Source organism: Mercenaria mercenaria, chromosome 3 (genome assembly GCF_021730395.1).
Source record: "Mercenaria mercenaria strain notata chromosome 3, MADL_Memer_1, whole genome shotgun sequence".
Lineage (NCBI taxonomy): Eukaryota > Metazoa > Mollusca > Bivalvia > Venerida > Veneridae > Mercenaria > Mercenaria mercenaria.
In genome coordinates this window covers 1,744,541-1,766,742 of record NC_069363.1, presented here as the reverse complement: position 1 = coordinate 1,766,742, position 22,202 = coordinate 1,744,541, and the positions used below count along the sequence as shown (strand labels likewise).

The 22,202-nt window shown below is 36.1% G+C and overlaps 1 pseudogene; it reads right to left on the bottom strand.

The window, feature by feature from the left end:
• The window catches only part of LOC123525962 (transformation/transcription domain-associated protein-like), a 63,145-nt pseudogene extending 47,462 nt beyond the window's left edge, over positions 1–15,683 (bottom strand).
• Positions 15,684–22,202: the final 6,519 nt, after the last annotated feature.

Here is a 22,202-nt window from a genome sequence, read left to right as displayed (position 1 = left end):
TTGACCTCAAATTGTGACCTTGACCTTTAAGCTAGGTGTCTAGGTTTTGCACATGACACGTCGTCTTCTCATGGGGAACATTTGTGCCAAGTAATATTAAAATCTCTTCATGGATGGGAGAGTTATGGACCGGACAGGAAAAAAGCTTTGTTGACCTTTGACCTCCAACTGTGACCTTGACCTTTGAGCTAGGGGTCCGGGTTTTGCGCATGACACGTCGTCTCATCATGGGGAACATTTATGCCAAGTAATATTAAAATCCCTTCATGGATGGGAGAGTTATGGACCGGACAGGAAAAAAGCCCTGTTGACCTTTGACCTCCAATTGTGACCTTGACCTTTGAGCTAGGGGTCCGGGTTTTGCGCATGACACGTCGTCTCATCATGGGGAACATTTGTGCCAAGTAATATTAAAATCCCTTCATGGATGACAGAGTTATGGACCGGACACGAAATTGCGGACGGACGGACGGACAGACGGACGGACGGACAGACGGAATGACGGAAAAGCGCATTCCTATAGTCCCCGAAACTGGTTTTCAACCAGTAGGGGACTAATAAGTCATACATAGGCCTACAATGGGTAAAAAATTCAGACTTTTGACCAGAAAGAACAAAAAACAGAATTAAAAAATCTTAAATAATGAAAAAGCGGCAGTAATTTAAATACACTGAGTAAAACGATTTTTTTGGTAAAAAGGTTTCTGTTAGTGCGGTGGAATAGGGTACGTGACCTCGTGGACGTACATAGAAATGTGGTTTTAAAATAAAACAAAATGATGTTGTTGCGGTTTTTAATAAGTTTTAAATGAATTTTTGTACATGTATTTTTTTTTTTATAAAATATTCTTCTCAAACGATAATGTAAATTCCTTGAGGGCAAATAGGTCACATGGCGCGAAAACTGTAATATGACGTAATGCCATGACAATCTCGTGCAACAATACCGCTTTGATCTCCACTTCAGATGTCATGATACCGACACTTCTTTTAGCTCTTTGAGAGGATGTTAACTGATGGTGAAAACAGGCCAATTACTTAGTTTATCAACAGAATAATTACCGATGATCTTCTACTTTTTTTTTTCGCTTTCAAGATGGGTAGGTGGATGATGATTATTGTGTCCATATTTTTAAGACATATTTTTCGGGAAATAAGTCTTGAGAAAATGAAAATAACTGATGTTTAATACTTTCCTGACACTTTGGGGAACTACGGTAGGAGTTAGACTGTGATTATTTTTACTATCGATGCAGTTATTATATGGAGAGCAACTTGATGGTGGAGATGACAAAATTAGTGAAAGAAAAATGTCTGGTGTGAAAAGGAAATTTAAGAGTAACAAAAATGAATAATCAAAAAGGAAACGTAGTGTACGAGCTATGTGTTTGTTTGAAATTTGCTTGTTGTACATAATACTCCTTCCATAAAACGTGACAGTATTAAAAATGTCAATTATTAGGGCGAGTGACTGTCCACTAAGGGCGAGTAGACTTTACTGGCTACTAGTCCTGCAGGGCGAGTGGTGTGAAAAAGAATTTTACACCCCTGCGGGTTTAAGAGGTTAAAAATATATAGAAATAAGAACAGAAAAAAGCGGGACCTTGAATTTCGTACGGTTTTCGAAGGTTTCCGGTTTTCAGAAGGTCCGTTTTTCAGAAGTTACACTGTATCATCAAGATAAACATTCAGACCAACTTTCATACAGATCCCATGAAAAATATGGCCTCTAGAGAGGTCACAACGTTTTTTCATTATTTGACCTACTGACCTACTTTTTGAAGGCACGTGACCCAGTTTCGAACTTAACCTAGATATCATCAAGGTGAACATTCTGACTAATTTTTATTGAGATCCATTCACAAGTATGGCCTCTAGCGAGGTCACAAGGTTTTTCTATTTTTATACCTACTGACCTAGTTTTTGACCGCACATGACCCTGTTTCAAAATAGACCTAGCTATCATCAAGATGAACATTCAGACCAACTTTCATACAGATCCCATGAAAAATATGGCCTCTAGAGAGGTTACAAGGTTTTTCTATTATTTGACCTACTGACCTAGTTTTTGGCGGCACATGACCCACTTTCGAACTTGACCTAGATATCATCAAGGTGAACATTCTGACCAATTTTCATGAAGATCTCATAAAATATATGGCCTCTAGAGAGGTCACAAGGTTTTTCTATTTTTAGACCTACTGACCTAGTTTTTGATGGCACGTGACCCAGTTTCAAATCTGACCTAGATATCATCAAGGTGAACGTTCTGATCTATTTTCATGAAGATTTTGTGGAATATATGGCCTCTAGAGAGGTCACAAGGTTTTTCTATTTTTAGACCTACTGACCTAGTTTTTGATGGCACGTGACCCAGTTTCGAACTTGACCTAAATATCATCAAGATGAACAATCTGACGAAATTTCATAAAGATCCCACAAAAAATGTGACCTCTAGAGTGGTCACAAGCAAAAGTTTACGGACGGATGTACGCACGGATGACGGACGCTGCGTGATCACAAAAGCTCACCTTGTCACTATGTGACAGGTGAGCTAAAAACAACTTCGTTAAATGGCTAGGAACGACTTGTTCATAAACATAAAAACTTACATCAGCTGGATCACTGTCCTCCTTAATTCTCTGTATTTCCCACTTGATTATCACCTCTGCCAAACCTACTGCCAGCTTACGATGTTCTATTGTTGCCTAAAATAACAACAAATTCCTATGTATTTCTCAGTAACTACTACAGAATCCTCCTCACAAGAACTGTCATCATGTCACAGGCCTTGACACTAACTTTTTTCAGTACAATACAATTTTAGTTTATCTGGTAACTTGTTCACTATAATTTAGAGGAAGGCCACAGATACTCCCTGGTTTTACCACAAGGGCACTTTGGAAGAATCCACTATAATTGTAGGGGAAGGCCACAGATACTCCCTGGGTACCACCAGGTGGCACTTTGGAAGAATCCAATATCATTACACCTTTACTACAGGTCTAAAGCTGTTGGGTTCAAAGTCACAATGGTACAGTTTAGGCCATATGGTGATTTTCCAGCTTTTAATGCTGAAGAAAAACCCCAGTGTCCCTCTAGACATTGTGTCAAGCATGGGCAGGCACTTGGGTAGAACCATCAACCTTTTGTAATCCAGCTGGATGGCTTCCTCACACTTAGAATTCTACACCCTAGGCCAGATCTCAAATCCACATCAGCCTAGTTAAGTGATTCAAAGTCAGAGATCTTAGCCACTTAGTCAAAGAAGCCCAGCTATACTTCCTAAAGCCAGTTAAGACGATGTATGAAAGAATACACTTACACTGTGTGTAAAGCCCAGTCTCTGCATGGACTTCACCATGTGCTGTATAAGATGATGTCTGACGGGGTAATACACCTTGAAATGTCCGACTACAAGCTGTAGGATAGGCACCAGCTGGACAACAGAATGACCATCTTCTACTATAATCCTCTTAGTCCAAAGAGTGAACATTCCCTGAAAATTTTAACATGACCTGGTCAAAAAATTTCATTACAGTATTATACTTGATATCTTAATACAACTTTTGCAGGCTCTAAAATACTACTTACACTCAGTCACTTGAATTGTAGCTTCTGCCTGAAACAACTTTTATTGATTTTTTACTTAAGAAATAATAAGTTCCCAATCATGGTTTATCGTAGAATAACCCGTGTTTTGAGTTCTTGTGTGTAAGAATATATCACGAAGGCTGTAGTTCTTGATGAGGTCATGAACTGACCAAAGTTTTATAAAATTCCTTTAAGGGATTTAGGAGATACAGAGAGGCTTAAAACTTTGACCTAGAGTTCTGACCTTGACCTTGAGCCAACAAGAATGACTCATAACTTCTGCACATTGTCTAGTTTTTGACCCCACATGACCCAGATTCGAACTTGACCTAAAAATCATCAAGATTAACATTCTGACTAAGTTTCATGAAGATATATTCATAATTGTGGCCTCTAGAGTGTTAACAAGCTTTTCCTTTGAAATGACCTAGTGACCTAGTTTTTGACCCAACATAACCCAGATTTGAACTTGACCTATAGATAATCAAGATTAACATTTGACCAAGTTTCATGAAGATACAGTCACAAATGTGGCCTTTACAGTGTTAACAAGTTTTTTCTTTGATTTGACCTGGTGACCTAGTTTTTGACCCCAGATGACCCAACATCAAACTCGTCCAAGACTTTATTAAGGGTAACATTCTGACCAAGTTTTATTAAGATATGGCCTAAATTGTGACATCTATAGAGTGTTAACAAGCCTTTCTGTTGACTTGACCTGGTGACCTATTTTTTGACCCCAGATAACCTAATATCGAACTCATCCAAGATTTCATTGAGGGTAACATTCTGACCAAGTTTCATTAAGATTGGGCCAGATATGTGACCTCTAGAGTGTTAACAAGCTTTTCCTTTGATTTGACCTGGTGACCTAGTTTTTGATCCCACATGACCCAGGTTCGAACTTCACTGAAAAATCACTTAGATTAACATTCTGACCAAGTTTCATGAAGATACAGTCATAAATGTGGCCTCTAGAGTGTTAACAAGATTTTCCTTTGAATTAACCTAGTGACCTAGTTTTTAACCCCACCTGACCCAGATTTGAACTTGACCTATAGATAATCAAGCTTAACATTCTGACCAAGTTTCATTAAGATATGGTCATAAATGTGGCCTCTACAGTGTAAACTAGCTTTTCCTTTGATTTGACCCTGTGACCTAGTTTTTGACCCCACATGACCCAGATTCGAACTTGACCTAAAAATCATCAAGATTAACATTCTGTCTAAGTTTCATGAAGATACAGTCATAAATGTGGCCTCTAGAGTGTTAACAAGCTTTTCCTTTGAAATGACCTAGTGACCTAGTTTTTGACCCCACATGACCCAGATTTGAACTTGACCTATAGATAATCAAGATTTACATTCTGGCCAAACTTCATGAAGATACAGTCATGAATGTGGCCTCTACAGTGTTAACAAGCTTTTCCTTTGATTTGACCTGGTGACCTAGTTTTTGATCCCACATGACCCAGGTTCGAACTTCACTGAAAAATCACTTAGATTAACATTCTGACCAAGTTTCATGAAGATACAGTCATAAATGTGGCCTCTAGAGTGTTAACAAGATTTTCCTTTGAATTGACCTAGTGACCTAGTTTTTAACCCCACCTGACCCAGATTTGAACTTGACCTATAGATAATCAAGCTTAACATTCTGGCCAAGTTTCATTAAGATATGGTCATAAATGTGGCCTCTACAGTGTAAACTCGCTTTTCCTTTGATTTGACCCTGTGACCTAGTTTTTGACCCCACATGACCCAGATTCGAACTTGACCTAAAAATCATCAAGATTAACATTCTGTCTAAGTTTCATGAAGATACAGTCATAAATGTGGCCTCTAGAGTGTTAACAAGCTTTTCCTTTGAAATGACCTAGTGACCTAGTTTTTGACCCCACATGACCCAGATTTGAACTTGACCTATAGATAATCAAGATTTACATTCTGGCCAAACTTCATGAAGATACAGTCATGAATGTGGCCTCTACAGTGTTAACACGTTTTTTCTTTGATTTGACCTGGTGACCTAGTTTTTGACCCGGATGACCCAGATATGAATATGACCTAAAAATCATCAAGATTAACATTCTGACTAAGTTTCATGAAGATACAGTCATAAATGTGGCCTCTAGAGTGTTAACAAGCTTTTCCTTTGAAATGACCTAGTGACCTAGTTTTTTTAACCCACCTGACCCAGATTTGAATCTGACCTATAGAAAATCAAGATTAACATTCTGACCAAGTTTCATGAAGATACAATCATAAATGTGGCCTCTACAGTGTTAACAAATTTTTTCTTTGATTTGACCTGGTGACCTAGTTTTTGAACCCAGATGACCCAATATCGAACTCGTTTAAGATTTTATTGAGGGTAACATTCTGACCAAGTTTCATAAAGATTTGGCCAAAATTGTGACCCCCAGAGTGTTAACAAGCTTTTCCTTTGATTTGACCTGGTGACGTAGTTTTTGATCCCAGATGACCCAATATCGAACTCATCCAAGATTTTATTGAGGGTAACATTCTGACTAAGTTTCATTAAGATTGGGCCCAAACTGTGACCCCCAGAGTGTTAACAAGCTTTTCCTTTGATTTGACCTGGTGACCTAGTTTTTGACCCCACATGACCCAGATTCGAACTTGACCTACAGATTATCAAAACAAACATTCTGACTAATTCTCATGAGTTTCAAACTTAAACTGTGGTCTCTAGAGTGTTGAAAAGATTTTCCTTTGGTCTGGCTTAGTGACCTAGTTTTTGACCCGACATGACCAAGATACAAACTTGACCTAGAAATGATTATGACAAACATGCAGACCCAGTTTCATAAGGATTGCGTTACAACTGTGGCCTCTAAAGCGTTCACAAGCTTTTCTTTTGATTTGACCAGGTGACCTAGTTTTTGACCCCACATGACCCAGATTCAAACTTGACCTAGAAATCATCAAGCTAAACTTTCGAAGTTTCATAAATATTGAGACACAACTGTGGCCTCTAGTGTTCACAAGCTTTTCCTTTGATTTGACCAGGTGACCTTGATTTTGATCCAACATGACCCAGTTTCGAACATACCTAGAGATCATCAAGACTAACATTCCGACCAAGTTTCATAAAGATTGGGTCACAAATGTGGTCTCTAGAGTGTTCACAAGGTTTTCCATTGATCTGACGTACTGACCTAGTTTTTGATTCAACATGACCCAGATTCAAACTTGACCTATAGATCATCAAGACTAACGTTCTGACCAAGTTTCATAAAGATTGGGGCACAAATGTAGTCTCTAGAGTGTTCAGAAGCTATTCCTTTCATCTGATTTACTGACCTAGTTTTGACCCCACATGACCCAGTTTCAAATCTGACCTAGAAATCATCAAGACTATTATTCTGACCAAGTTTCATAAAGACTGGGTCACAAATGTGGTCTCTAGAGTGTCCACAAGCTTTTCCTTTGATCTGACCTACTGGCCTAGATTCTGACTCCAAATGGCCCTGTTTCAAACTTGACCTAGAGATCATCAGGACTAACAATCTGACCCAGTTTCATAAAATTGAGTCAAAAATGTGGTCTCTAGAGTGTTCACAATGTTTCCCTTTGATCTGACCTACTGACCTAGTTTTTGACCCCACATGACCAAGTTTTGAACTTGACCTAGAGATCATCAGGACTAACATTCTGACCAAGTCTCATAAAGATTGGGTCAACTAGAGCTATCACTAAAGGTGATGAATGTACCCCCCCCCCCCCCCCACATGCACTGACACAGTACATTGCAATTTTACGCACACAAGATTGCAGAATTATTGGACTTGTTGTAATGTACCCTACCCTAGGTATTCTATAAGAACCATGGTCATGAACGGGAAAATATACTAACCCATTTCAATCGCGTATTTCATACCTAAAACACGCAGGTCAGTAAATGTGTACTACTGATATTAAACAAGCGATAATTTATCTTCAATTGTGCACCAGTCACCTTGTCTCAATATTCCATATTGCAGAGATGCTCCGTATATTTTATGCTTTAGTCAACGTTACAAAAAAAACTTGCGTGAACTTCCCTAATGAACATCCGGTCTAGAGGTCACGACAGTGTGCACATGTTAAGCGAAATGTAAACAAACAAAAACAGAATGCAATATATTCACAGTTTTACGATAAGACTCGAAATGATGAATGAAATTCATCTTGTATATGGTTTTGAATTTGAAATCATACATAGTTATACATCTATTCTGTTTATTTAATTCATTTTGCACATTTATCCTGCATATAAACATTTTAGCGTACACGTGTAGTAAAATGACGACTGACATACATTTTCACATCAGCCAATCAGAGTGTGTCTATAATCTAGAACGGAACTTCACCAGGGAAGTTCAAGCAAGTTTTTTGTGTACCTGTGAAAAAACTGTAAACTACACGTTGTTTTTCTAAGATAAGAACTATTGAAAAAATGTGACCGGTACACAACGGAAGATAAATTACCACTTGTTTAATATCAATAGTACACATTTACTGAACTGCGTGTTTTAGATATGAAATACGCGATTGAAATGGGTTAGTATATTTTCCCGTTCACGACCATGGTTCTTATAGAATACCTAGGGGTAGGGTATAACATGTACAGGGGCATTTCTTTCTGATCTGGCGCCAGTGTGGGAGCCCTGTGTCCCTTTTAGGTGCAACCAGAGTTAAAAATAGAAAAACATTAGAAGAAGTTCTTTTCATGGCCTGCAGAATGGATTTTCATCAAACTACTTCAGTACCATCATTGTAATATCCTCTGTTAAGGTATTTGACCCCTAATAGTAATGTTTAAAAAATGGCATTTGCTTGGTATATTCTTAAAGTTGACCATGTTTCGAACTGTGTTGCAAATTTTAAACAACTTTTACCTTGCTGTGTTTTTAGCTCACCTGAGCAATGCTCAGGTGAGTTTTTCTGATCGCTCGATGTCCGGCGTCCGTCGTCCGTCGTCTGTCGTCTGTCGTCCGTCGTCTGTCAACATTTAGCTTGTGTATGCGATAGAGGCTGTATTTTTCAATTAATCTTCATGAATATTGGTCAGAATGATAACCTTGATGAAATCTAGGCCGAGTTCGAAAATGGGTCATCTCGGGTCAAAAACTAGGTCACTAGGTCAAATCAAAGAAAAACCTTGTGTATGCGATAGAGGCTGTATTTTTCATTTAATCTTCATGAATATTGGTCAGAATGATAACTTTGATGAAATCTAGGCCGAGTTCGAAAATGGGTCATCTCGGGTCAAAAACTAGGTCACTAGGTCAAATCAAAGAAAAACCTTGTGTATGCGATAGAGGTGGTATTTTTCAATTAATCTTCATGAATATTGGTCAGAATGATAACCTTGATGAAATCTAAGCCGAGTTCGAAAATGGGTCATCTCGGGTCAAAAACTAGGTCACTAGGTCAAATCAAAGAAAAACCTTGTGTATGCAATAGAGGCTGTATTTTTCAATTCTTCTTCATGAATATTGGTCAGAATGATAACCTTGATGAAATCTAGGCCGAGTTCGAAAATGGGTCATCTCGGGTCAAAAACTAGGTCACTAGGTCAAATCAAAGAAAAACCTTGTGTATGCGATAGAGGTGGTATTTTTCAATTAATCTTCATGAATATTGGTCAGAATGATAACCTTGATGAAATCTAAGCCGAGTTCGAAAATGGGTCATCTCGGGTCCAAAACTAGGTCACTAGGTCAAATCAAAGAAAAACCTTGTGTATGCAATAGAGGCTGTATTTTTCAATTCTTCTTCATGAATATTGGTCAGAATGATAACCTTGATGAAATCTAGGCCGAGTTCGAAAATGGGTCATCTCGGGTCAAAAACTAGGTCACTAGGTCAAATCAAAGAAAAACCTTGTGTATGCGATAGAGGCTGTATTTTTCAATTGATCTTCATGAATTTTGGTCAGAATGATTGCCTTGATGAAATCTAGGCCGAGTTCGAAAATGGGTCATCTCGGGTCAAAAACTAGGTCACTAGTTCAAATCAAAGAAAAACCTTGTGTATGCGATAGAGGCGGTATTTTTCAATTGATCTTCATGAATTTTGGTCAGAATGATTGCCTTGATGAAATTTAGGCCGAGTTCGAAAATGGGTCATCTGGGGTCAAAAACTAGGTCACTAGGTCGTATCACGTAAAAACCTTGTGTATGCGATAGAGGCTGTATTTTTCAATTGATCTTCATGAATTTTGGTCAGAATGATTGCCTTGATGAAATTTAGACCAAGTTCGAAAATGGGTCATCTGGGTTCAAAAACTAGGTCACTAGGTCAAATCAAAGAAAAACCTTGTGTATGCAATAGAGGCTGTATTTTTCAACTGATCTTCATGAAATTTAGCCAGAATGATTACCTTGATAAAATCTAGGCTGATTTCGAAAATGGGTCATCTGGGGTCAAAAACTAGGTCACTAGGTCAAATCGAAGAAAAACATTGTGTATGCAATAGAGGATGTATTTTTCAATTGATCTTCATGAAATTTGGTCAGAGTGATTGCCTTGATGAAAACTAGGTCGGTTTTGAATATGGATTATCTGAGGTCAAAAGCTAGGTCACTAGGTCAAATTAAAGAAAAATCATGTGTATGCGATAGAGACTGTTTTTTTCAGTTGATATTTATGAAATTTGGTCAGGTTGATTGCCTTAATGAAATCTAGGTTGAATTTGAATATGGGTCATCTGAGGTCAAAAACTAGGTCAATTGGTCAAATCAAAGAAAAAACTTCTGTATGTGATAGAGGCTGTATTTTTCAGTTGATCTTCATGAATTTTGGTCAGAATGATTGCCTTGATAAAATCTAGGTCGAGTTTGAACATGGGTCATCTAGGGTCAAAAACTAGGTCATATCTAAGAAAATGCTTGTTTTATCGCAAGAGACCAATTTTTTTGTCCAATCTTAATGAAAATTGGTCAGAATATTTGTTTCCATGAAATCACTAGGTCAAACATGTTTTACACTGTTATGGAGTGTTTCTTAGGTGAGCGACCTAGGGCCATCTTGGCCCTCTTGTTTTTGTAAATTTTGTATAATTTATGGAATTTCCCCAAGCTGAAGTAGAGACAAATTTCAATGTGATGGCCACTATCTAAAACGTTTGCAGAGAATTCATTACAGCATTAATTTTGATAGAAGAAACATCAGACTATTGTTAAACAATTATAAAACACAAAATAAAACTGTAAATATCTTTTGTTTTTCTAGGGTGCATCAAGTAAACAGATTTAATTAGACAGAATTCTAACTCCAACATTGAAAAATTAAGGTTGAGTCCTGTGGGTCTGTTTTGAATTTTGCTCACTTCATTCAAAAATGACCTTGGGGCAGAAGTAAAACCTACCTGCATTTCTTCCACAATATGTAATCTAAAGAAAGAAGGCAAAATAGAGAACTTTTACCGCATGTAACTCAGTATTTTTAAAGATGTCTAACTCTAACTCTCCTGATTCAGAGGTAAATTCACTTTGAACAGCAAGAAATCGCTTATAAAATGAAAATTTTCCACTTTTGTACAATACATCCATAATTAGTCTTGAAAGAAGTAAAAACTTACTAGAAAAAAGGAAAATATGGAAAAAAAAAATTTGGTCCCAGTGGGGCTTGAACCTACGCCCCCTTGAAAACTGCAGTCAAAGTAAGTTTATGGTCAATCTCCAAGCAGAGTTGTCGTTCGTTCCTCACCATAATGTAACCGGTGTGCAAGAGAGTGGTTTATGGTAGGAATTGAATACTCTTCAAAAAGGAGGTACTCTATAACGGGTCCAATACCTTAAAGGCATACAGACACTAAATAGCCTGAGCACCTGTGAAAAAATGGTAGTCGCATAATGGCGGATTCAAATAGTTCTCAGTACCTTTTGCTTTAAGAAGGATTTTTCCTTGAAATCATTGCTATCTATTGATTGAAATCATATTGCATGCCTATACTTGACATATTGGTAGCATTTGCATGTTGAAAAAATACTCCAAATTGATATAACATGTGAAATTTATTCATACACCCCTACCCTAAATTGTGATTGTCATTTCAGTGTAAAAATTCCGGTGTGTCCGCTTGACCAGAAATATTTTTCTTGCATCAAACATGACCCCTACTTTTCTTTGGATATTTTTACAGTTTAAATGTTGCTGTACAAGAAAATGTAAGTTAAAGAAATTTAAAATGGGTCTAGGTGTGTATTGCAGCATTGTGAAAATTTGTTATTTTATATAGAATATATAGTGCTGGCTGTCTAGTGTGTTATAACCTATAAGAATTGTCACCCGGTAGAATTACTATAATTTTCAGTTGTCTGCAAATAAAAAATATTTTGTAAACATGGCACACCAACCAAGACAATTGATGTTTTATAGAATAAAGCAAAAAATTCATGATAATTCTATACCGGTGGGGGAAAAAGGGTGTTGGAAATGGCTTGGTTATACGACAGTAAATAAAAATCCTAGCTATGCAAAAATAACCACAAAACTGCCTGGAGAAACTGTCAGAAAACAATATTATGTGCACAGACTTATGTGTCAGGCCACTAGAAATATTTAAAAAATACCTGAAGGCCTACACGTGTCGCATATATGCCACTTTTCTTTATTTGTAAACCTGGAACATTTGAGCATTGAACCCCAGTTTATAAATAATGAAAGGCAGAATGAAAGGCAGAAATGTGGGGACCAATGCTCAGGCCATAAGTTTAGGGAGTTTTCTTTCAAGGACTGTATTCTATGGTATACAGTAGTTTACTATTTTTGTATAATATTTTTGATAAATATAGCACTATTATATACACAACTTATACAAGGCTTATTTACATTTGTGCGGTAAATGTAACTTGTTATATGTGTGCAGTGCCGGCTCAGCTGGCCACAAGGCAGCAAAATAATTTTACTTATAACCATCTTTATTTCATGTTAATATCACACTCTATGCATAAGCATAATCTTTTAGGTGTGGGGTGCTAGAAAAGTCAGGTTTGGGGTCAGTGAGACCCTTTGAATAGTGTAAATCTGTATGTAATTTGAACCTATACTGGCATGATGCAAAACGGCTGCGTCTTTCTCGCGATATGTACCTGGTAGTTTTACGCAACTTGTCGTAGTACTCTGTTCTTAAAAGGTGTCTGATAACAGAAGAGCCATGTGACAGTTTTACACCATTTACCCTAGCTTTAAGGATAACAGTGTCAGCAAGCCCATGATTTAGTCTTAGAATCTGGCCATGGATACAGCCATGGCAGTTGCGGAGAAATGTTACATTTTTGGGCAAGCATGCATTATAGGATCTGTTCACTGCTTCACATTTCTGTGTAGATGTTGAAAATTTAGTTTTTTCTATGCTTCCTGGACCAAGGAGAATTTCAATACATTTTCTGAGTAAAGTCTCATCATCATCAGTCATTTTAAGCCTGACATTATCTGGCATATAGTGTTTTGCTTTTCTGTAGTTGCCAGAACAAACCAAGCTGTATTTAGAACATGAGGTACCACAGTAACCTTTGAAACATAGTACTATTGCTGAAATTATATTAGGCATTTTGTGTTTCATTACTTTCAAATTGCTTTTGTACTTCTTATGTGCACTTGATAGCTCAAAAACACACCTAGATTTAATAGATAGAGCAAATCTGTTTTTTAGATTAGACTTCTGTTCAGGTTAGAGACCACCAATTGTTTTCCCATAGACTTACATTGTAACATTATGGCATGTACGGCCTTCCATACATCGAAACATGTATATCTAAGTACAAGTTTTTCAAGAACTATCTTAGTTCTACGAAAATATCGGACGAAAAACATATGAATGGTGATACTTTATTTAAGTAATTTTCGTGTGAATGAGATGACCCCCTCTTTACATCATTGACATGGCGGGAGAAATTCGTTTGATAAAACTTCTTTTAAATACACAAAATGTAGCAAATTTTGTCAAAATGTATAATAAAATACTGTAAATGCAGTGAAAAAATATCAGTTTTGAAAAAATAATCACTTCCTGGGTTTGTTTACATGACAGACCAATCAGAACTCACAGACGTTACCTTATTCCCAGGTATACACTTACCTCATTCCTTTTGAATTGGTGGTCTCTGACCTTTACCACGGAACATTTTGTCACTAAATGGTGCCTGGTTAATTTGCCTTTTTAGAGAATTTGCTAGGTGCCTCACATCTTTCAAGTGCACAGTTTTAGTTCCTTGACCTTTGTCTACACCTGAATGACCTTTAGAATCTCCATCACCTGTGTGGTGTGAAATCTGAAGATCTTTAGTAATATCCTTAGATACCATTTCATTCCATTTGGCTTCATCACCAGTGGATTGGGCCTCATCTAAATTTACTGTACAGTGGCCTGGATGATTGTAGTGTTATTTCTAGAGCGACGCGGCGGGGCGCCCGCCTTGCCCATTTTTACTGCGGCCACGCTGCCCTTAAAATGTGCCCTCTTGCCTTTGATCTTCTGCTAAATCCCGCCAATTTCCCTGTTGACATGCCTCGACGATTTTTTTCATCAGCAAATTACGTCACGGTGAGTGCACACAGGTAATGAGAATCAATGAAGTGTTAAAACTAATTGATCAAGAGAATGGATCCTGTGTAATGTCAAAAAGGCGTTCGTAAGCGGCCAGCTGATTACTGAGCACGTGAAAAGTGCCCTAGATTCCTTTGTGCAAAATTTAAATTAGACCGTTGTTTAGTATAATAACAAATATATATCAATTCAGATTGATTCTACTGTAATTTCAACTAGAAAATGCACAAATTTTAATGAATATCGGAACTAAAAATAAATTTAGAATGTCCGTTCATGAGTCTTATTACTCCTGATGTTGTATGCAATTTTTCTATAAATAAAGCTGACTGTCGGTGTATTTTTTATGATGAGAAACATCAAAATTTGAGGCACTATCTCTGGTTTACCCTAGTGGTTCATGTAAACTGAATAAAAACTACTTTCAGACAACATTCCTAAAGTGTACCAGTATCCGGATAGTATATTTTGGATATGCATTCTAGTAAACTTTAACCTGACTGTGATAGCACTTTACTGTTAATAAAATATTGATGAAAGACCTGATCAACATAAAATGACTTTTGATAATTATTAGTTTACAATGTCGGGCTTGAAACAGGCATTTTACTACATGTATATTGTTCACAACATGATCTTGGTTTCAAGATTAAGCTTATATTAAAGCCCTCCACTATTTCATATGAATAAGTTGACATTCTTGGTGACATTTTTTAAGAGAAAGGCTTGAATGGTTTAACCTAAAGTATAAAGTAAGTAAAAGGCCTTTGTAAACTATGTTACTGGCTTTGGGAAGATGTACCACTTTATTCTGTGACATTTCTTTTAAGTGTGCAATAAAGATAAATGGAATATATATTAACTGAACTACTGCTATGGTAACTTTCACGTCTAAAAGAGCACCCTGCCCTTTCTGAGCTCTAGAAATAATAACACTAGATTGGGACACTTTACATTTTTATATCCTTGATTTCTTAACTTAGAAGCAGCTGTACATGTTTTAACACCAAAAATGCACCAATAATTGACTTTCTATGTGTATTATTTTCACAAATAGTTGTTGCAACAATGGTGCCAGCTTGAAAGGGCGTACTTTCGGAGTTAAACAAGGGGTTAACAATTTTATTATAGCAGGAGTCCCCTTCGGTTAGGACTTCTGAGCTATTTGAATTACCACATTTCACATTTTCCTGTTTAAGTGACTGTCTTACTTCATGCATATTCTGTTTGTTAAGGTTTTCAATGTTTTCACCTCCTTTATTTGACAATCTTTGCATACCAGTAACACAGGGTGGAATTATCTCAGCATGGGCCAGTAAGCTAGCTGCACCTGTATTACCTATTGGGTTTGTCATTACACCTAACTGGAAGCTAACATTGATTTTAGCAGCTTTTCTACCCCTTCCTTGTTTTTCAACCTCATCATAAAGCTTATAATATTTACTAGTATAGCTACATTTTGAGCATTTAAGCCGCTCTTCCCAAGCTAATCCCCATTTACGAGAAGATTCAGCATCAATATTCATATTGCCATCACATATGTTTTCTCCAGTGCAATGCCGTTTTATTTCAGAGTTAAACATTTCCTTTAGCAGCTTAGGACAGTACAGTTTGTGAGTTAACAGATCAGGGTGAGCCTCAGTGTTTCCTGGTGTTCTGTACTCATCCACCAACTTAGGACAGCTGTTTAGTGATCACAGAGGTGCGACAGTCGTTTCAGAGCCATTTACATCATTTAGTTTAAGTAAACCTTCGTTATCATTAACCCTTGACTCAAAAGTCTCTTTTGTAAGTCTAACCTACTTTTTAGCTCGACTATTCGAAGAATAAGTAGAGCTATCCTACTCACCACGGCGTCGGCGTCACACCCTGGTTAAGTTTTTCGTACCAGTCCACATTTTGACAAAGTCTTTTGAGATAAAGCTTTGAAACTTTCAACACTTGTTTACCATCACCATGTCCAGTTGTATACCATCACCATGTCCAGTTGTAGGCAAGAGTACATAACTCCATCAAGCATTTTGGCTGAATTATGGCCCCTTCTGACTTAGAAATCTTGGTTAAGTTTTTCGTACCAGTTTATATTTTGTGTAAAGTGTTTGACATATGGCTTTGAAACTTTTATATCTTGTTCAGTATTATAGTCTCTATCAATATGCAAGAGTACATAACTCTGTCATCTTTTTTGGCTGAATTATGGCCCTTTTTGAACTTGGAAATTGGTTCTGTTTTCGTATATGTCCATGTTTTGTCAAGACTATTTGACATGGCTTTTAAACTTTAAACACTTGTTTTTCATTATGATTTCCATCTGTAGGCAAGAGTACATAACTCTGACAACTATTTTGGCTGAATTCTGGCCCTTTTTGGACTTAAAAATTTTTGTCAAAACTATTTGAACTGTGGCTTTGAAACTTTTAACACTAGTATATCAACATGATTTCCATCTGTAGGCAAGTGTACACAGCTCTGTCAACTATTTTGACTGAATTATGACCCTTTTGGACTTGGAAATTAGTTAAATTTTTCATACAAGTCTATATTTTGCCTAACATATAACTTAACATATTTGCCGTCATGGTCACACATTGCCATTTAGTGCAAGACTAATCGAAATCCACAAATACAGGAACATTTTTTGTTTAATCCATTTTTTTTGTCTGAAAATCTATGGAAATATTTTTACCCCATTCTTCAATCAATTCTTCGAATAGTCGAGCGCGCTGTCATCCGACAGCTCTTGTTTGCAGTAACACTTGTCTGACTAAGTAAAGAAATGTTAGTTTTACCTTCATGAATTACCCCCTTTTTTAAATCCGACAAGTCTGTTATGACTTTTTTGGAAAAATTTCCTTGGCATCTCACTTGAAGAGCTGCTTATTTCTTAACAAAATGATTATTTACACTAAACCTGTTTTTTCTCTATTTTATTTTCTAAATTATATGTGTTAGTAACAAGACATGCAGAAACGTAACTAACATTTCAGGAGGATTCCTGTGTATGACAGTACTGAACCTGAGGAATTTCACACATTTTTGAGCAGAGACCAGGTGTGCAGTATCAACACCTTTTTAGTTACATTTTGACATGAATAGTTGGAGAGAACTTGAATACCATGGTCATGAGATATGACTTTACCTATAGAATGCAAAAGGATGCAGTATTGTTGCATTTGTGATGAAAAAAAAAGACAATTTTCCCATTTTTTTACTGAAAAATAAGCTTTTTTCTAACAAAATTTTTTTTCACTAAGCACTAATTTTGTTCTATGTTTTATCACAGTTGCATGATTAGAAGGTTTCTTTTAGTGTAGTTGTCTATTCCGCATTTGCTGGTGGTATATTTCATGTAATATCTTACGGGTTTTTTGAAAAAACAGCGTTTAATGACTATATGTGATTCAGCCCAATTTTACGGCTTAAACTGCAGTCTTTGGACAAAATGATGGCTGTACAAAAATAGTGATTTTGAGAAAACTACTGGTTCGTTTGGGCTGAAACTTGTATTATAAGCTGAGTATAGACGAAACTTCACATAGACAGCAAAAAAAGCTGAAAAAAATAATCATACTTCCTTATAGGCATACAGACACGAAATAGCCTGAGCACCTGTGAAAAAATGGTAGTCGCATAATGGCGGATTCAAATAGTTTCCAGTTCTTTTTGCTGTAAGAAGGATTTTTCCTTGAAATCATTGCTATCTATTGGTTGAAATCATATTGCATGCCTATACTTGACCTACTGGTAGCATTTGCATGTTGAAAAAAGACTCCAGACTGATATAACATGTGAAATTTATTCATACACCCCTACCCTAAATTGTGATTGTCATTTCAGTGTAAAAATTCCGGTGTGTCCGTTTGACCAGAAATATTTTTCTTGCATCAAACATGACCCCTACTTTTCTTTGGATATTTTTACAGTATAAATGTTATTCTACAAGAAAATGTAAGTTAAAGAAATTTAAAATGGGTCTAGGTGTGTACTGCAGCATTGTGAAAATTTGTTATTTTATATAGAATATAATTATAGTGCTGGCTATTTAGTGTGTTATAACCTAAATATATTTCAGTCTGGACACTTGACTCCTTTGAGTGTCTGTTGGAGCTCAGAAAATCAAAATATTTAACTGTGTACTTCCTCAAGAACCTGCTGAGTGTATTTTCATTAAACTTAGTTTGTAACATCATAATAAGGTTCTCTTTCAAATTTGTTCAAATTTTTTTGGGGGATGCAAGTTCAAAAAATAGAAATACATTTAAACAACTTCTTTTTGTGAACCACTTGATATGTCCTCATCAAACTGTACATAGCAATATTAAAAGTTCCTCTCTTTATCTTGTACATATGAGGGCGCTTAGCCCTTTTTATGGAAATTAGAGCTAAAGATAGAAAATTAGAGTTAAAGATAGAAATAATTCTATACAACTTCTTTTCATGATGTGCTTATTGGACCTTCATCAAACTTAGGCTGTAGCATTCTTATAAAGTCCTATTTAATTTTTTCAAAAAGGGATATTTAGCATCTTAAATGGGACACTAGAATTAAAAATAGAAATGTCTGTATATGACTATTCCTTGAACTGCTTGAACTGGAGAGCTTTAGTAAACTTGGATCAGTAGCATTTTTGTATGGTCCTCCTTCATGTTTGTTCAAATAGGGGTACTTGAACCTGTTTTATGTTTTTATACTAAACACATTTGTTACCAAAATGGATCAAAGTGTCATTCATATATTCAAGATCATATAGTTTAGGTCAGGTGAGTTACTGAGGCCCGTATGGCTGTTTTGTTTTGTGTAATTTCCTGTTTTCTGTATTGCTGATCAGCAATTCTTAAGTCACTTGTTTCAGTTGGTCCAATGCTGCTGTCAGTTTCAGAAAGAACAAACTTGAAAACAAAGAAAGCAATTCTCTGAACATTAATTGTTTTTAACACAGAGTCACATCACACACTTTGAACAACTGCCACAATACACAGTTCTGATATAACACACTGAGATAAGTGGAGCTTCATAACCCTTGAAATATTCCCAACTTTACAGCCAATAAAATTTCATATATAATTGATGTAGACTTGCATTTATAGGAAACACATTGAAATTGTAAATATTGTCTTATATTCTTGGCATTAATAAACTAACTTTCTGTACATCATATGAGGAAATTTTCTTTTGTAGAGAAATATATGAGGCAGAGCTATCAGCAGTATGCCAGAGACACAGCAAGAAGTACACATTGTTTTGCACAGATTTGTGTTCCACATGTATGGCCTTAATGGAATTGTCATAGTATAAGGTAAGAATACCAGGTATGTACCCACTGAAAAAAAATTGTGTAAACTAATCAATATGGCCCTTGTCTCTTGTGATGCAAGTGATGATGGGGAACAACTATTATAAGAGATGAAATGAAATTTCAAGAAAAAGGTAACAACTAATTTTAAAACTGCTTGACTGTATTTTGTGCTATCCTAGTCTCTCTTGCATCGACTTCCACGTCAGCAGTTGTTAAAGTTTTCTTGCAATTCCATTTCATCTCTGTTATTACTTGATTGCTTTGCTTCAGACTTATAATAGTTGTTCCCCATCGTCATTCACATCACGAGAAAAGGGCCATAACTCTCGCACCAATAATACATGAATGAATTATGCCATCATTTTATTAATTTTAATTAAAAAAATTTGAGCATTTTCTTCATATTTCTATTATTACTAAATAAAATTTGATTCAGACTCCACATAGTTGTTTCACGTCATCACCCACATCATATGGCACAAGAATATAAGTACCTTTTTGGTACTGAAAAATTCTGGTCAATGTTTTGATGCACTTTACCTTGGTTATATGACTATTAAATGGATTTGACTCAAATAGTTGTCCAGTATCATTCTTCACACTGGGGGTATTAATCAATACAGTGATAGCTCTAAGTTCAGGTATGCCCTGTTTTGCTATCAAGCTTGGAAATAGTCATGCTTGCTGTCTCCTCTTACAGCTCTTGCCTTTTCTGGGTTTGACAAAGAATTGGGGCACAACCGTCCCTAGTTTTCTCCACTTACTAGTTTTATCTTGTCAGAAATTTCATTCATACACTATTTTGTTTCCTCTGCTTTATTGCTTCACTGAGTTTCATCAGATATGCCCAATTACTTCAGTGATAGCTCTAGTTTCATTAGATATGCCCAATTTCACTTTTTAGCATCAAATTCATCAAGCATGCTGTCTCTGCATTATTGGTTTCATATAGTGTCATAGCAGGTTTAATGTTAGAGGTTATTCAGCGCAATAATAATAGCACGAGGCTCTAAGGGTCAGTGCATTCGACTTGTGTCCACATGTGAAACTGGTATATGATATTGACACACATGACATAGGTTGAATTCTGTCCAGTTTATTACAATCATATTGTATGTTAATGTAGTAAAGCAACACACTGAAAACAAAGGTTAAAAGACAGTCAATATATGGTCAAACATAGTAGAAGCAGTACACAATTCATAATGCACAGGTTCCTGTAAGTAGGGTATATTCACATTTTGAACATAGCAACATAGTGGCCAAATAACCTTATTTCTCCTATAAGGTATATAACACTTATAACACATATAGTTACACATAGCACATAGCACATCATGTTACTTACCATCTATGGGATGAACGATCCAGAACTGTACAATTTCACACTTCATTCAAACCAGTGACTGTTACTTGATACTGCAAAGTTTAATGTTAGTAGTGAATTAAGAAATAATTTATAGCAAAACAGTGCTTTATCGCTATTTAAATAATTTCACGAGGGCGCAATTATTTAGGACGACGTATAACCGCCCGAGTGTATAAATAGTGATAAAGCACTGTTTTGCTATAAATTATTTCAATTCTAATATGTTCTTTATTGTAAACTTTATATCAAATATGATGGAACTGTTTCTTCGTGCAAGCATGGTGCCAATAGTAGGTATTTGTTAAAACACGCCAGGACCAGAAACGGTAATACGTCTTGCGGCAGAATTCAGTTAGAGCGAAAATTATTGCGAATTATTCTGCAATGCTAATAACTAATTCAGTATGTGTATAAATTAATCAAAACATTTGTGCAATGTGACATTTCGTTTAAAACATGTTATTAAGTAAAATATTTCATGAGATTTGAAATGGCTATTTCTTGATGCGTACATGGCGCTAAATATCACGTTGACGTGACGTCAACATAACATCTTTCTGATGATTAAAGCATTGTTAGCCATATTAGAATAAAATAGAGAGATGTGATTGGAGAAATACAAGTGTCATTCTGAAACTCACTTTTCATCAATCCTGAAATTCACAATTATTAAGTTACTAAACTCAAAGTGAAACTAATACAAAGATTTAATTCCTTGTACTATAAGCTGAGTAATAAACTACAACAGGACAAATACAAACCATTGGAAATACAATTTCTGGGCCACAGGAAAAAATGTATCTTAACAACAAATACTAAACGTTTTTTTTCCAAAGCATGGCCAACAGGTAACTTTTGACAGTTTAGAGATACAAGGTTGACGGAATTGTCTCCCTTACCAAATCTAAGACTGTAATAAAAACTGACCCAGTTACATTAAATTTGCATGATAGTCTTACAAAATATTTAACAAAATGTGAGATTTTTTTTTCATTTAAATTCATTTTCTAGTAAGAACTCTAAACCTAGAGATTACCCGCATAAATTTGCCTTTGAAGCCACCTGTACTCAGCAACCACTTGCCTTATAGCAGCCAGTCAGCTAACTTACTAACTTGACATTTTGTTCTAACTTGACTTCAGCAGCCGTCTTCCATAAACAGTCACATTGTGCCACTCCTTTGGCTGACTGCTTAATTAAGTTTTTCCTCCTTTTAATAGACAGGAACTGATTTTATAAAAAAATAGGAAATTGATTCTCTGATTGAAGGGAAGTAACTCAATTAAAAAATTTCTTTCTAATCTTATTATGGTAATCTTGCAATTTCCTTTCCACAAATATCGCATTGAAATATAAAATAATGTTTTAATGAACTATAA